This window comes from Phyllobates terribilis, unplaced genomic scaffold, assembly GCF_046119375.1.
Source record: "Phyllobates terribilis strain yellow unplaced genomic scaffold, ASM4611937v1 Scaffold_393__1_contigs__length_1774422, whole genome shotgun sequence".
NCBI classification, from domain to species: Eukaryota; Metazoa; Chordata; class Amphibia; order Anura; family Dendrobatidae; genus Phyllobates; species Phyllobates terribilis.
Window position 1 is genome coordinate 1402741 of NW_027363153.1, and position 13251 is coordinate 1415991.

The 13251-nt window shown below is 45.9% G+C and overlaps 9 non-coding genes and 2 pseudogenes across 9 annotated transcripts; all 11 read right to left on the reverse strand.

Moving 5' to 3' along the window:
• Positions 1-794: 794 nt before the first annotated feature.
• LOC141224892 (U2 spliceosomal RNA) lies at positions 795-985 on the reverse strand. The gene has a single exon (XR_012292223.1). It is a non-coding gene; the product is annotated as a U2 spliceosomal RNA (small nuclear RNA).
• A 1115-nt stretch (positions 986-2100) lies between these two features.
• Positions 2101-2291, reverse strand: LOC141225063 (U2 spliceosomal RNA). The gene has a single exon (XR_012292388.1). It is a non-coding gene; the product is annotated as a U2 spliceosomal RNA (small nuclear RNA).
• A 1115-nt stretch (positions 2292-3406) lies between these two features.
• On the reverse strand, positions 3407-3597 carry LOC141224893 (U2 spliceosomal RNA). Its single transcript, XR_012292224.1, has one exon. It is a non-coding gene; the product is annotated as a U2 spliceosomal RNA (small nuclear RNA).
• Positions 3598-4712: 1115 nt separating this feature from the next.
• LOC141224894 (U2 spliceosomal RNA) lies at positions 4713-4903 on the reverse strand. Its single transcript, XR_012292225.1, has one exon. It is a non-coding gene; the product is annotated as a U2 spliceosomal RNA (small nuclear RNA).
• Positions 4904-6018: 1115 nt separating this feature from the next.
• Positions 6019-6205, reverse strand: LOC141224401 (U2 spliceosomal RNA). The gene has a single exon (XR_012291826.1). It is a non-coding gene; the product is annotated as a U2 spliceosomal RNA (small nuclear RNA).
• A 524-nt stretch (positions 6206-6729) lies between these two features.
• On the reverse strand, positions 6730-6845 carry LOC141224543 (U2 spliceosomal RNA; annotated as a pseudogene).
• A 1115-nt stretch (positions 6846-7960) lies between these two features.
• Positions 7961-8151, reverse strand: LOC141225065 (U2 spliceosomal RNA). The gene has a single exon (XR_012292390.1). It is a non-coding gene; the product is annotated as a U2 spliceosomal RNA (small nuclear RNA).
• A 1115-nt stretch (positions 8152-9266) lies between these two features.
• On the reverse strand, positions 9267-9457 carry LOC141224356 (U2 spliceosomal RNA). The gene has a single exon (XR_012291784.1). It is a non-coding gene; the product is annotated as a U2 spliceosomal RNA (small nuclear RNA).
• Positions 9458-10572: 1115 nt separating this feature from the next.
• On the reverse strand, positions 10573-10763 carry LOC141224895 (U2 spliceosomal RNA). Its single transcript, XR_012292226.1, has one exon. It is a non-coding gene; the product is annotated as a U2 spliceosomal RNA (small nuclear RNA).
• Positions 10764-11877: 1114 nt separating this feature from the next.
• On the reverse strand, positions 11878-12064 carry LOC141224402 (U2 spliceosomal RNA). Its single transcript, XR_012291827.1, has one exon. It is a non-coding gene; the product is annotated as a U2 spliceosomal RNA (small nuclear RNA).
• A 524-nt stretch (positions 12065-12588) lies between these two features.
• On the reverse strand, positions 12589-12704 carry LOC141224544 (U2 spliceosomal RNA; annotated as a pseudogene).
• Between the last annotated feature and the right edge of the window lie 547 nt (positions 12705-13251).

The window sequence follows — 13251 nt, forward strand, 5'->3', positions numbered from 1 at the left end:
CTCCTGCTGCTGCTGCTGCTGGCTGTCCAGCAGCAGACTGAAGGTGGCTGCTGCTGTGCACAGGTATATAAAGGCTCAGAGCCTATTATGACACGCGCAGCCAGCGTTCCATTGCCACATTCCATCTACTGCAGGCAGGATACCTGGCTGGCTGAATGTCGCTGAGAAGCTCACAGAGACCGCCATAAGCAACAGTTTAACAGAATGCCACAGACTAATCAACCAAACTTTTTGGGTTGGGTTCTCTTTTATAGTCTGCAGGCATTAAATGAAAGAAGTCAGTGTTCCAGCAGAAGGAGACAACGTTTCAGAAAAGGCATTGTAGCAAACCAAAAAAGAAATTTTAAGCGCAGCAGAGTAACCAGCGCACATACCTGTTAGCTCAGGTGAGTTTAAAAGGCTGCTGTTGATAACAAGGGCATTTGCTAAATAGATGGTGTGTGTGCAACAATATACTGAAAGGTCAATTATATTGTGCAGCTTATCTCACCACCTGTAGTTATTTAGGTGAAAGCTCCAAAATGCTTGCCTAATATGTCTGTTTATCCAAAAGGAAGTAAAAAGGGAGAGCTAGAAAGATAGCATTGCATCACATTACATGGCAATGCAATGCACAGTTGCTGAAGTTGAACCAAAATGAGCTTGTAATCTGGCTTCTGCAACTTTGAACATGAAAAATCCAATGAGGAGAAGAAAAGCAAAGCCAAAGAGTCCATCCCAAAATCCGACAAACAAGCAAAATGAACAAAAAACATTGAATTCAATTCTTTCTGATTTTAGAAACTGCATTAAAGAAGGGGTGCACCGGTCCTGGAGATACTGCAATACCAGGTCAATGCGTGGAGTGGACAGAGCAAGCTCTTTTTCCATCTCCCTGTTCTAAAAATCCATTTAATATATGGTCCCCAGATAGGGGACGTATCAGATATTAAACTGATAAGAACAGATACTACACTTGATCTTAGCCAAAAGGCCGAGAAGCGATAACCAGAATTGGTTTCAAACTACGGAGCCACCCAAGGATCCTGAAAAGTCCATTTGTGGAGATGAGCTCCTGGACTCCCGTTAAGAAGACATGTTGTCAACCTCTAGATCCCTTACATGCCTGCACTTTTCGGCTTGCTGCTGCTGCAATCCACGCGTTTTAGATCTGCATAACTCCACCTCTTTAAACACAGCACCTTCACCCCCTACTGTTCCCACCCGCCTCAACACCGATGGAAGGGAGGAGAACCAATTAAGGCGGGGGGTGGGGTGGAACGAGCAGCTGTCTACCCTTAGCAGGAGGGCTCCTGATTACATACCTCTCCTGCTGCTGCTGCTGCTGGCTGTCCAGCAGCAGACTGAAGGTGGCTGCTGCTGTGCACAGGTATATAAAGGCTCAGAGCCTATTATGACACGCGCAGCCAGCGTTCCATTGCCACATTCCATCTACTGCAGGCAGGATACCTGGCTGGCTGAATGTCGCTGAGAAGCTCACAGAGACCGCCATAAGCAACAGTTTAACAGAATGCCACAGACTAATCAACCAAGCTTTTTGGGTTGGGTTCTCTTTTATAGTCTGCAGGCATTAAATGAAAGAAGTCAGTGTTCCAGCAGAAGGAGACAACGTTTCAGAAAAGGCATTGTAGCAAACCAAAAAAGAAATTTTAAGCGCAGCAGAGTAACCAGCGCACATACCTGTTAGCTCAGGTGAGTTTAAAAGGCTGCTGTTGATAACAAGGGCATTTGCTAAATAGATGGTGTGTGTGCAACAATATACTGAAAGGTCAATTATATTGTGCAGCTTATCTCACCACCTGTAGTTATTTAGGTGAAAGCTCCAAAATGCTTGCCTAATATGTCTGTTTATCCAAAAGGAAGTAAAAAGGGAGAGCTAGAAAGATAGCATTGCATCACATTACATGGCAATGCAATGCACAGTTGCTGAAGTTGAACCAAAATGAGCTTGTAATCTGGCTTCTGCAACTTTGAACATGAAAAATCCAATGAGGAGAAGAAAAGCAAAGCCAAAGAGTCCATCCCAAAATCCGACAAACAAGCAAAATGAACAAAAAACATTGAATTCAATTCTTTCTGATTTTAGAAACTGCATTAAAGAAGGGGTGCACCGGTCCTGGAGATACTGCAATACCAGGTCAATGCGTGGAGTGGACAGAGCAAGCTCTTTTTCCATCTCCCTGTTCTAAAAATCCATTTAATATATGGTCCCCAGATAGGGGACGTATCAGATATTAAACTGATAAGAACAGATACTACACTTGATCATAGCCAAAAGGCCGAGAAGCGATAACCAGAATTGGTTTCAAACTACGGAGCCACCCAAGGATCCTGAAAAGTCCATTTGTGGAGATGAGCTCCTGGACTCCCGTTAAGAAGACATGTTGTCAACCTCTAGATCCCTTACATGCCTGCACTTTTCGGCTTGCTGCTGCTGCAATCCACGCGTTTTAGATCTGCATAACTCCACCTCTTTAAACACAGCACCTTCACCCCCTGCTGTTCCCACCCGCCTCAACACCGTTGGAAGGGAGGAGAACCAATTAAGGCGGGGGGTGGGGTGGAACGAGCAGCTGTCTACCCTTAGCAGGAGGGCTCCTGATTACATACCTCTCCTGCTGCTGCTGCTGCTGGCTGTCCAGCAGCAGACTGAAGGTGGCTGCTGCTGTGCACAGGTATATAAAGGCTCAGAGCCTATTATGACACGCGCAGCCAGCGTTCCATTGCCACATTCCATCTACTGCAGGCAGGATACCTGGCTGGCTGAATGTCGCTGAGAAGCTCACAGAGACCGCCATAAGCAACAGTTTAACAGAATGCCACAGACTAATCAACCAAACTTTTTGGGTTGGGTTCTCTTTTATAGTCTGCAGGCATTAAATGAAAGAAGTCAGTGTTCCAGCAGAAGGAGACAACGTTTCAGAAAAGGCATTGTAGCAAACCAAAAAAGAAATTTTAAGCGCAGCAGAGTAACCAGCGCACATACCTGTTAGCTCAGGTGAGTTTAAAAGGCTGCTGTTGATAACAAGGGCATTTGCTAAATAGATGGTGTGTGTGCAACAATATACTGAAAGGTCAATTATATTGTGCAGCTTATCTCACCACCTGTAGTTATTTAGGTGAAAGCTCCAAAATGCTTGCCTAATATGTCTGTTTATCCAAAAGGAAGTAAAAAGGGAGAGCTAGAAAGATAGCATTGCATCACATTACATGGCAATGCAATGCACAGTTGCTGAAGTTGAACCAAAATGAGCTTGTAATCTGGCTTCTGCAACTTTGAACATGAAAAATCCAATGAGGAGAAGAAAAGCAAAGCCAAAGAGTCCATCCCAAAATCCGACAAACAAGCAAAATGAACAAAAAACATTGAATTCAATTCTTTCTGATTTTAGAAACTGCATTAAAGAAGGGGTGCACCGGTCCTGGAGATACTGCAATACCAGGTCAATGCGTGGAGTGGACAGAGCAAGCTCTTTTTCCATCTCCCTGTTCTAAAAATCCATTTAATATATGGTCCCCAGATAGGGGACGTATCAGATATTAAACTGATAAGAACAGATACTACACTTGATCTTAGCCAAAAGGCCGAGAAGCGATAACCAGAATTGGTTTCAAACTACGGAGCCACCCAAGGATCCTGAAAAGTCCATTTGTGGAGATGAGCTCCTGGACTCCCGTTAAGAAGACATGTTGTCAACCTCTAGATCCCTTACATGCCTGCACTTTTCGGCTTGCTGCTGCTGCAATCCACGCGTTTTAGATCTGCATAACTCCACCTCTTTAAACACAGCACCTTCACCCCCTGCTGTTCCCACCCGCCTCAACACCGTTGGAAGGGAGGAGAACCAATTAAGGCGGGGGGTGGGGTGGAACGAGCAGCTGTCTACCCTTAGCAGGAGGGCTCCTGATTACATACCTCTCCTGCTGCTGCTGCTGCTGGCTGTCCAGCAGCAGACTGAAGGTGGCTGCTGCTGTGCACAGGTATATAAAGGCTCAGAGCCTATTATGACACGCGCAGCCAGCGTTCCATTGCCACATTCCATCTACTGCAGGCAGGATACCTGGCTGGCTGAATGTCGCTGAGAAGCTCACAGAGACCGCCATAAGCAACAGTTTAACAGAATGCCACAGACTAATCAACCAAACTTTTTGGGTTGGGTTCTCTTTTATAGTCTGCAGGCATTAAATGAAAGAAGTCAGTGTTCCAGCAGAAGGAGACAACGTTTCAGAAAAGGCATTGTAGCAAACCAAAAAAGAAATTTTAAGCGCAGCAGAGTAACCAGCGCACATACCTGTTAGCTCAGGTGAGTTTAAAAGGCTGCTGTTGATAACAAGGGCATTTGCTAAATAGATGGTGTGTGTGCAACAATATACTGAAAGGTCAATTATATTGTGCAGCTTATCTCACCACCTGTAGTTATTTAGGTGAAAGCTCCAAAATGCTTGCCTAATATGTCTGTTTATCCAAAAGGAAGTAAAAAGGGAGAGCTAGAAAGATAGCATTGCATCACATTACATGGCAATGCAATGCACAGTTGCTGAAGTTGAACCAAAATGAGCTTGTAATCTGGCTTCTGCAACTTTGAACATGAAAAATCCAATGAGGAGAAGAAAAGCAAAGCCAAAGAGTCCATCCCAAAATCCGACAAACAAGCAAAATGAACAAAAAACATTGAATTCAATTCTTTCTGATTTTAGAAACTGCATTAAAGAAGGGGTGCACCGGTCCTGGAGATACTGCAATACCAGGTCAATGCGTGGAGTGGACAGAGCAAGCTCTTTTTCCATCTCCCTGTTCTAAAAATCCATTTAATATATGGTCCCCAGATAGGGGACGTATCAGATATTAAACTGATAAGAACAGATACTACACTTGATCTTAGCCAAAAGGCCGAGAAGCGATAACCAGAATTGGTTTCAAACTACGGAGCCACCCAAGGATCCTGAAAAGTCCATTTGTGGAGATGAGCTCCTGGACTCCCGTTAAGAAGACATGTTGTCAACCTCTAGATCCCTTACATGCCTGCACTTTTCGGCTTGCTGCTGCTGCAATCCACGCGTTTTAGATCTGCATAACTCCACCTCTTTAAACACAGCACCTTCACCCCCTGCTGTTCCCACCCGCCTCAACACCGTTGGAAGGGAGGAGAACCAATTAAGGCGGGGGGTGGGGTGGAACGAGCAGCTGTCTACCCTTAGCAGGAGGGCTCCTGATTACATACCTCTCCTGCTGCTGCTGCTGCTGGCTGTCCAGCAGCAGACTGAAGGTGGCTGCTGCTGTGCACAGGTATATAAAGGCTCAGAGCCTATTATGACACGCGCAGCCAGCGTTCCATTGCCACATTCCATCTACTGCAGGCAGGATACCTGACTGGCTGAATGTCTCTGAGAAGCTCACAGAGACCGCCATAAGCAACAGTTTAACAGAATGCCACAGACTAATCAACCAAACTTTTTGGGTTGGGTTCTCTTTTATAGTCTGCAGGCATTAAATGAAAGAAGTCAGTGTTCCAGCAGAAGGAGACAACGTTTCAGAAAAGGCATTGTAGCAAACCAAAAAAGAAATTTTAAGCGCAGCAGAGTAACCAGCGCACATACCTGTTAGCTCAGGTGAGTTTAAAAGGCTGCTGTTGATAACAAGGGCATTTGCTAAATAGATGGTGTGTGTGCAACAATATACTGAAAGGTCAATTATATTGTGCAGCTTATCTCACCACCTGTAGTTATTTAGGTGAAAGCTCCAAAATGCTTGCCTAATATGTCTGTTTATCCAAAAGGAAGTAAAAAGGGAGAGCTAGAAAGATAGCATTGCATCACATTACATGGCAATGCAATGCACAGTTGCTGAAGTTGAACCAAAATGAGCTTGTAATCTGGCTTCTGCAACTTTGAACATGAAAAATCCAATGAGGAGAAGAAAAGCAAAGCCAAAGAGTCCATCCCAAAATCCGACAAACAAGCAAAATGAACAAAAAACATTGAATTCAATTCTTTCTGATTTTAGAAACTGCATTAAAGAAGGGGTGCACCGGTCCTGGAGATACTGCAATACCAGGTCAATGCGTGGAGTGGACAGAGCAAGCTCTTTTTCCATCTCCCTGTTCTAAAAATCCATTTAATATATGGTCCCCAGATAGGGGACGTATCAGATATTAAACTGATAAGAACAGATTTTTTTTTTTGATTGAAGCTGCATCCAAGGCACTGAAAAATGTGACCGAAGTCACACCAAAACAGCGCACGAGGCGAGGATTCATGTGGACCCTTCCCGGAGGAGAGGGTCCCCAATAAACCATCCCCATCCCTCCGAGCCAGAAGGCCACAGCGAGGGTCAGGGATCTCCGATGCTCTCCCTAGCCGAAGCCGGAGAAGAGCCGTTTTCGTGCTCCCAGCTTCCATCTAGGCTGCCACCCTAGTGGAGCTGGAGCCTGTGTTGGTTTCTCAGCCCAAAGCTGACCGGACCTCCGACCGGGTTTATAAAAATTCCCCTTCCTAGCCCGGAGGCCAGGAATAGGGGGGGTTGCTCAGAAAGTATGATTGGCAAAGGTGCGGCGTGCTACGAAGCCAAGTCTTTCTGGGGTTCCCAGTCCCAGTAAGCTTGGACTCCCACCAGGGCGCCTACTCCTGGGGCACATTGCTCCAAAGCCCTCACACTTACCCAGCCTAGTGACTTCGATCCTGGAGGGCCATGTTTTCCATCAGATAACTCTATGAGCCACCTGGCGTACTAACAAGTGCACCAAACCAGTGTGTAATATGCATCAATTTACTAGGGCAGCCCAAGGACAAAACTGCCTTTTCAAAAGATACTACACTTGATCTTAGCCAAAAGGCCGAGAAGCGATAACCAGAATTGGTTTCAAACTACGGAGCCACCCAAGGATCCTGAAAAGTCCATTTGTGGAGATGAGCTCCTGGACTCCCGTTAAGAAGACATGTTGTCAACCTCTAGATCCCTTACATGCCTGCACTTTTCGGCTTGCTGCTGCTGCAATCCACGCGTTTTAGATCTGCATAACTCCACCTCTTTAAACACAGCACCTTCACCCCCTGCTGTTCCCACCCGCCTCAACACCGTTGGAAGGGAGGAGAACCAATTAAGGCGGGGGGTGGGGTGGAACGAGCAGCTGTCTACCCTTAGCAGGAGGGCTCCTGATTACATACCTCTCCTGCTGCTGCTGCTGCTGGCTGTCCAGCAGCAGACTGAAGGTGGCTGCTGCTGTGCACAGGTATATAAAGGCTCAGAGCCTATTATGACACGCGCAGCCAGCGTTCCATTGCCACATTCCATCTACTGCAGGCAGGATACCTGGCTGGCTGAATGTCGCTGAGAAGCTCACAGAGACCGCCATAAGCAACAGTTTAACAGAATGCCACAGACTAATCAACCAAACTTTTTGGGTTGGGTTCTCTTTTATAGTCTGCAGGCATTAAATGAAAGAAGTCAGTGTTCCAGCAGAAGGAGACAACGTTTCAGAAAAGGCATTGTAGCAAACCAAAAAAGAAATTTTAAGCGCAGCAGAGTAACCAGCGCACATACCTGTTAGCTCAGGTGAGTTTAAAAGGCTGCTGTTGATAACAAGGGCATTTGCTAAATAGATGGTGTGTGTGCAACAATATACTGAAAGGTCAATTATATTGTGCAGCTTATCTCACCACCTGTAGTTATTTAGGTGAAAGCTCCAAAATGCTTGCCTAATATGTCTGTTTATCCAAAAGGAAGTAAAAAGGGAGAGCTAGAAAGATAGCATTGCATCACATTACATGGCAATGCAATGCACAGTTGCTGAAGTTGAACCAAAATGAGCTTGTAATCTGGCTTCTGCAACTTTGAACATGAAAAATCCAATGAGGAGAAGAAAAGCAAAGCCAAAGAGTCCATCCCAAAATCCGACAAACAAGCAAAATGAACAAAAAACATTGAATTCAATTCTTTCTGATTTTAGAAACTGCATTAAAGAAGGGGTGCACCGGTCCTGGAGATACTGCAATACCAGGTCAATGCGTGGAGTGGACAGAGCAAGCTCTTTTTCCATCTCCCTGTTCTAAAAATCCATTTAATATATGGTCCCCAGATAGGGGACGTATCAGATATTAAACTGATAAGAACAGATACTACACTTGATCATAGCCAAAAGGCCGAGAAGCGATAACCAGAATTGGTTTCAAACTACGGAGCCACCCAAGGATCCTGAAAAGTCCATTTGTGGAGATGAGCTCCTGGACTCCCGTTAAGAAGACATGTTGTCAACCTCTAGATCCCTTACATGCCTGCACTTTTCGGCTTGCTGCTGCTGCAATCCACGCGTTTTAGATCTGCATAACTCCACCTCTTTAAACACAGCACCTTCACCCCCTGCTGTTCCCACCCGCCTCAACACCGTTGGAAGGGAGGAGAACCAATTAAGGCGGGGGGTGGGGTGGAACGAGCAGCTGTCTACCCTTAGCAGGAGGGCTCCTGATTACATACCTCTCCTGCTGCTGCTGCTGCTGGCTGTCCAGCAGCAGACTGAAGGTGGCTGCTGCTGTGCACAGGTATATAAAGGCTCAGAGCCTATTATGACACGCGCAGCCAGCGTTCCATTGCCACATTCCATCTACTGCAGGCAGGATACCTGGCTGGCTGAATGTCGCTGAGAAGCTCACAGAGACCGCCATAAGCAACAGTTTAACAGAATGCCACAGACTAATCAACCAAACTTTTTGGGTTGGGTTCTCTTTTATAGTCTGCAGGCATTAAATGAAAGAAGTCAGTGTTCCAGCAGAAGGAGACAACGTTTCAGAAAAGGCATTGTAGCAAACCAAAAAAGAAATTTTAAGCGCAGCAGAGTAACCAGCGCACATACCTGTTAGCTCAGGTGAGTTTAAAAGGCTGCTGTTGATAACAAGGGCATTTGCTAAATAGATGGTGTGTGTGCAACAATATACTGAAAGGTCAATTATATTGTGCAGCTTATCTCACCACCTGTAGTTATTTAGGTGAAAGCTCCAAAATGCTTGCCTAATATGTCTGTTTATCCAAAAGGAAGTAAAAAGGGAGAGCTAGAAAGATAGCATTGCATCACATTACATGGCAATGCAATGCACAGTTGCTGAAGTTGAACCAAAATGAGCTTGTAATCTGGCTTCTGCAACTTTGAACATGAAAAATCCAATGAGGAGAAGAAAAGCAAAGCCAAAGAGTCCATCCCAAAATCCGACAAACAAGCAAAATGAACAAAAAACATTGAATTCAATTCTTTCTGATTTTAGAAACTGCATTAAAGAAGGGGTGCACCGGTCCTGGAGATACTGCAATACCAGGTCAATGCGTGGAGTGGACAGAGCAAGCTCTTTTTCCATCTCCCTGTTCTAAAAATCCATTTAATATATGGTCCCCAGATAGGGGACGTATCAGATATTAAACTGATAAGAACAGATACCACACTTGATCTTAGCCAAAAGGCCGAGAAGCGATAACCAGAATTGGTTTCAAACTACGGAGCCACCCAAGGATCCTGAAAAGTCCATTTGTGGAGATGAGCTCCTGGACTCCCGTTAAGAAGACATGTTGTCAACCTCTAGATCCCTTACATGCCTGCACTTTTCGGCTTGCTGCTGCTGCAATCCACGCGTTTTAGATCTGCATAACTCCACCTCTTTAAACACAGCACCTTCACCCCCTGCTGTTCCCACCCGCCTCAACACCGTTGGAAGGGAGGAGAACCAATTAAGGCGGGGGGTGGGGTGGAACGAGCAGCTGTCTACCCTTAGCAGGAGGGCTCCTGATTACATACCTCTCCTGCTGCTGCTGCTGCTGGCTGTCCAGCAGCAGACTGAAGGTGGCTGCTGCTGTGCACAGGTATATAAAGGCTCAGAGCCTATTATGACACGCGCAGCCAGCGTTCCATTGCCACATTCCATCTACTGCAGGCAGGATACCTGGCTGGCTGAATGTCGCTGAGAAGCTCACAGAGACCGCCATAAGCAACAGTTTAACAGAATGCCACAGACTAATCAACCAAACTTTTTGGGTTGGGTTCTCTTTTATAGTCTGCAGGCATTAAATGAAAGAAGTCAGTGTTCCAGCAGAAGGAGACAACGTTTCAGAAAAGGCATTGTAGCAAACCAAAAAAGAAATTTTAAGCGCAGCAGAGTAACCAGCGCACATACCTGTTAGCTCAGGTGAGTTTAAAAGGCTGCTGTTGATAACAAGGGCATTTGCTAAATAGATGGTGTGTGTGCAACAATATACTGAAAGGTCAATTATATTGTGCAGCTTATCTCACCACCTGTAGTTATTTAGGTGAAAGCTCCAAAATGCTTGCCTAATATGTCTGTTTATCCAAAAGGAAGTAAAAAGGGAGAGCTAGAAAGATAGCATTGCATCACATTACATGGCAATGCAATGCACAGTTGCTGAAGTTGAACCAAAATGAGCTTGTAATCTGGCTTCTGCAACTTTGAACATGAAAAATCCAATGAGGAGAAGAAAAGCAAAGCCAAAGAGTCCATCCCAAAATCCGACAAACAAGCAAAATGAACAAAAAACATTGAATTCAATTCTTTCTGATTTTAGAAACTGCATTAAAGAAGGGGTGCACCGGTCCTGGAGATACTGCAATACCAGGTCAATGCGTGGAGTGGACAGAGCAAGCTCTTTTTCCATCTCCCTGTTCTAAAAATCCATTTAATATATGGTCCCCAGATAGGGGACGTATCAGATATTAAACTGATAAGAACAGATACTACACTTGATCTTAGCCAAAAGGCCGAGAAGCGATAACCAGAATTGGTTTCAAACTACGGAGCCACCCAAGGATCCTGAAAAGTCCATTTGTGGAGATGAGCTCCTGGACTCCCGTTAAGAAGACATGTTGTCAACCTCTAGATCCCTTACATGCCTGCACTTTTCGGCTTGCTGCTGCTGCAATCCACGCGTTTTAGATCTGCATAACTCCACCTCTTTAAACACAGCACCTTCACCCCCTGCTGTTCCCACCCGCCTCAACACCGTTGGAAGGGAGGAGAACCAATTAAGGCGGGGGGTGGGGTGGAACGAGCAGCTGTCTACCCTTAGCAGGAGGGCTCCTGATTACATACCTCTCCTGCTGCTGCTGCTGCTGGCTGTCCAGCAGCAGACTGAAGGTGGCTGCTGCTGTGCACAGGTATATAAAGGCTCAGAGCCTATTATGACACGCGCAGCCAGCGTTCCATTGCCACATTCCATCTACTGCAGGCAGGATACCTGGCTGGCTGAATGTCGCTGAGAAGCTCACAGAGACCGCCATAAGCAACAGTTTAACAGAATGCCACAGACTAATCAACCAAATTTTTGGGTTGGGTTCTCTTTTATAGTCTGCAGGCATTAAATGAAAGAAGTCAGTGTTCCAGCAGAAGGAGACAACGTTTCAGAAAAGGCATTGTAGCAAACCAAAAAAGAAATTTTAAGCGCAGCAGAGTAACCAGCGCACATACCTGTTAGCTCAGGTGAGTTTAAAAGGCTGCTGTTGATAACAAGGGCATTTGCTAAATAGATGGTGTGTGTGCAACAATATACTGAAAGGTCAATTATATTGTGCAGCTTATCTCACCACCTGTAGTTATTTAGGTGAAAGCTCCAAAATGCTTGCCTAATATGTCTGTTTATCCAAAAGGAAGTAAAAAGGGAGAGCTAGAAAGATAGCATTGCATCACATTACATGGCAATGCAATGCACAGTTGCTGAAGTTGAACCAAAATGAGCTTGTAATCTGGCTTCTGCAACTTTGAACATGAAAAATCCAATGAGGAGAAGAAAAGCAAAGCCAAAGAGTCCATCCCAAAATCCGACAAACAAGCAAAATGAACAAAAAACATTGAATTCAATTCTTTCTGATTTTAGAAACTGCATTAAAGAAGGGGTGCACCGGTCCTGGAGATACTGCAATACCAGGTCAATGCGTGGAGTGGACAGAGCAAGCTCTTTTTCCATCTCCCTGTTCTAAAAATCCATTTAATATATGGTCCCCAGATAGGGGACGTATCAGATATTAAACTGATAAGAACAGATTTTTTTTTTTGATTGAAGCTGCATCCAAGGCACTGAAAAATGTGACCGAAGTCACACCAAAACAGCGCACGAGGCGAGGATTCATGTGGACCCTTCCCGGAGGAGAGGGTCCCCAATAAACCATCCCCATCCCTCCGAGCCAGAAGGCCACAGCGAGGGTCAGGGATCTCCGATGCTCTCCCTAGCCGAAGCCGGAGAAGAGCCGTTTTCGTGCTCCCAGCTTCCATCTAGGCTGCCACCCTAGTGGAGCTGGAGCCTGTGTTGGTTTCTCAGCCCAAAGCTGACCGGACCTCCGACCGGGTTTATAAAAATTCCCCTTCCTAGCCCGGAGGCCAGGAATAGGGGGGGTTGCTCAGAAAGTATGATTGGCAAAGGTGCGGCGTGCTACGAAGCCAAGTCTTTCTGGGGTTCCCAGTCCCAGTAAGCTTGGACTCCCACCAGGGCGCCTACTCCTGGGGCACATTGCTCCAAAGCCCTCACACTTACCCAGCCTAGTGACTTCGATCCTGGAGGGCCATGTTTTCCATCAGATAACTCTATGAGCCACCTGGCGTACTAACAAGTGCACCAAACCAGTGTGTAATATGCATCAATTTACTAGGGCAGCCCAAGGACAAAACTGCCTTTTCAAAAGATACTACACTTGATCTTAGCCAAAAGGCCGAGAAGCGATAACCAGAATTGGTTTCAAACTACGGAGCCACCCAAGGATCCTGAAAAGTCCATTTGTGGAGATGAGCTCCTGGACTCCCGTTAAGAAGACATGTTGTCAACCTCTAGATCCCTTACATGCCTGCACTTTTCGGCTTGCTGCTGCTGCAATCCACGCGTTTTAGATCTGCATAACTCCACCTCTTTAAACACAGCACCTTCACCCCCTGCTGTTCCCACCCGCCTCAACACCGTTGGAAGGGAGGAGAACCAATTAAGGCGGGGGGTGGGGTGGAACGAGCAGCTGTCTACCCTTAGCAGGAGGGCTCCTGATTACATACCTCTCCTGCTGCTGCTGCTGCTGGCTGTCCAGCAGCAGACTGAAGGTGGCTGCTGCTGTGCACAGGTATATAAAGGCTCAGAGCCTATTATGACACGCGCAGCCAGCGTTCCATTGCCACATTCCATCTACTGCAGGCAGGATACCTGGCTGGCTGAATGTCGCTGAGAAGCTCACAGAGACCGCCATAAGCAACAGTTTAACAGAATGCCACAGACTAATCAACCAA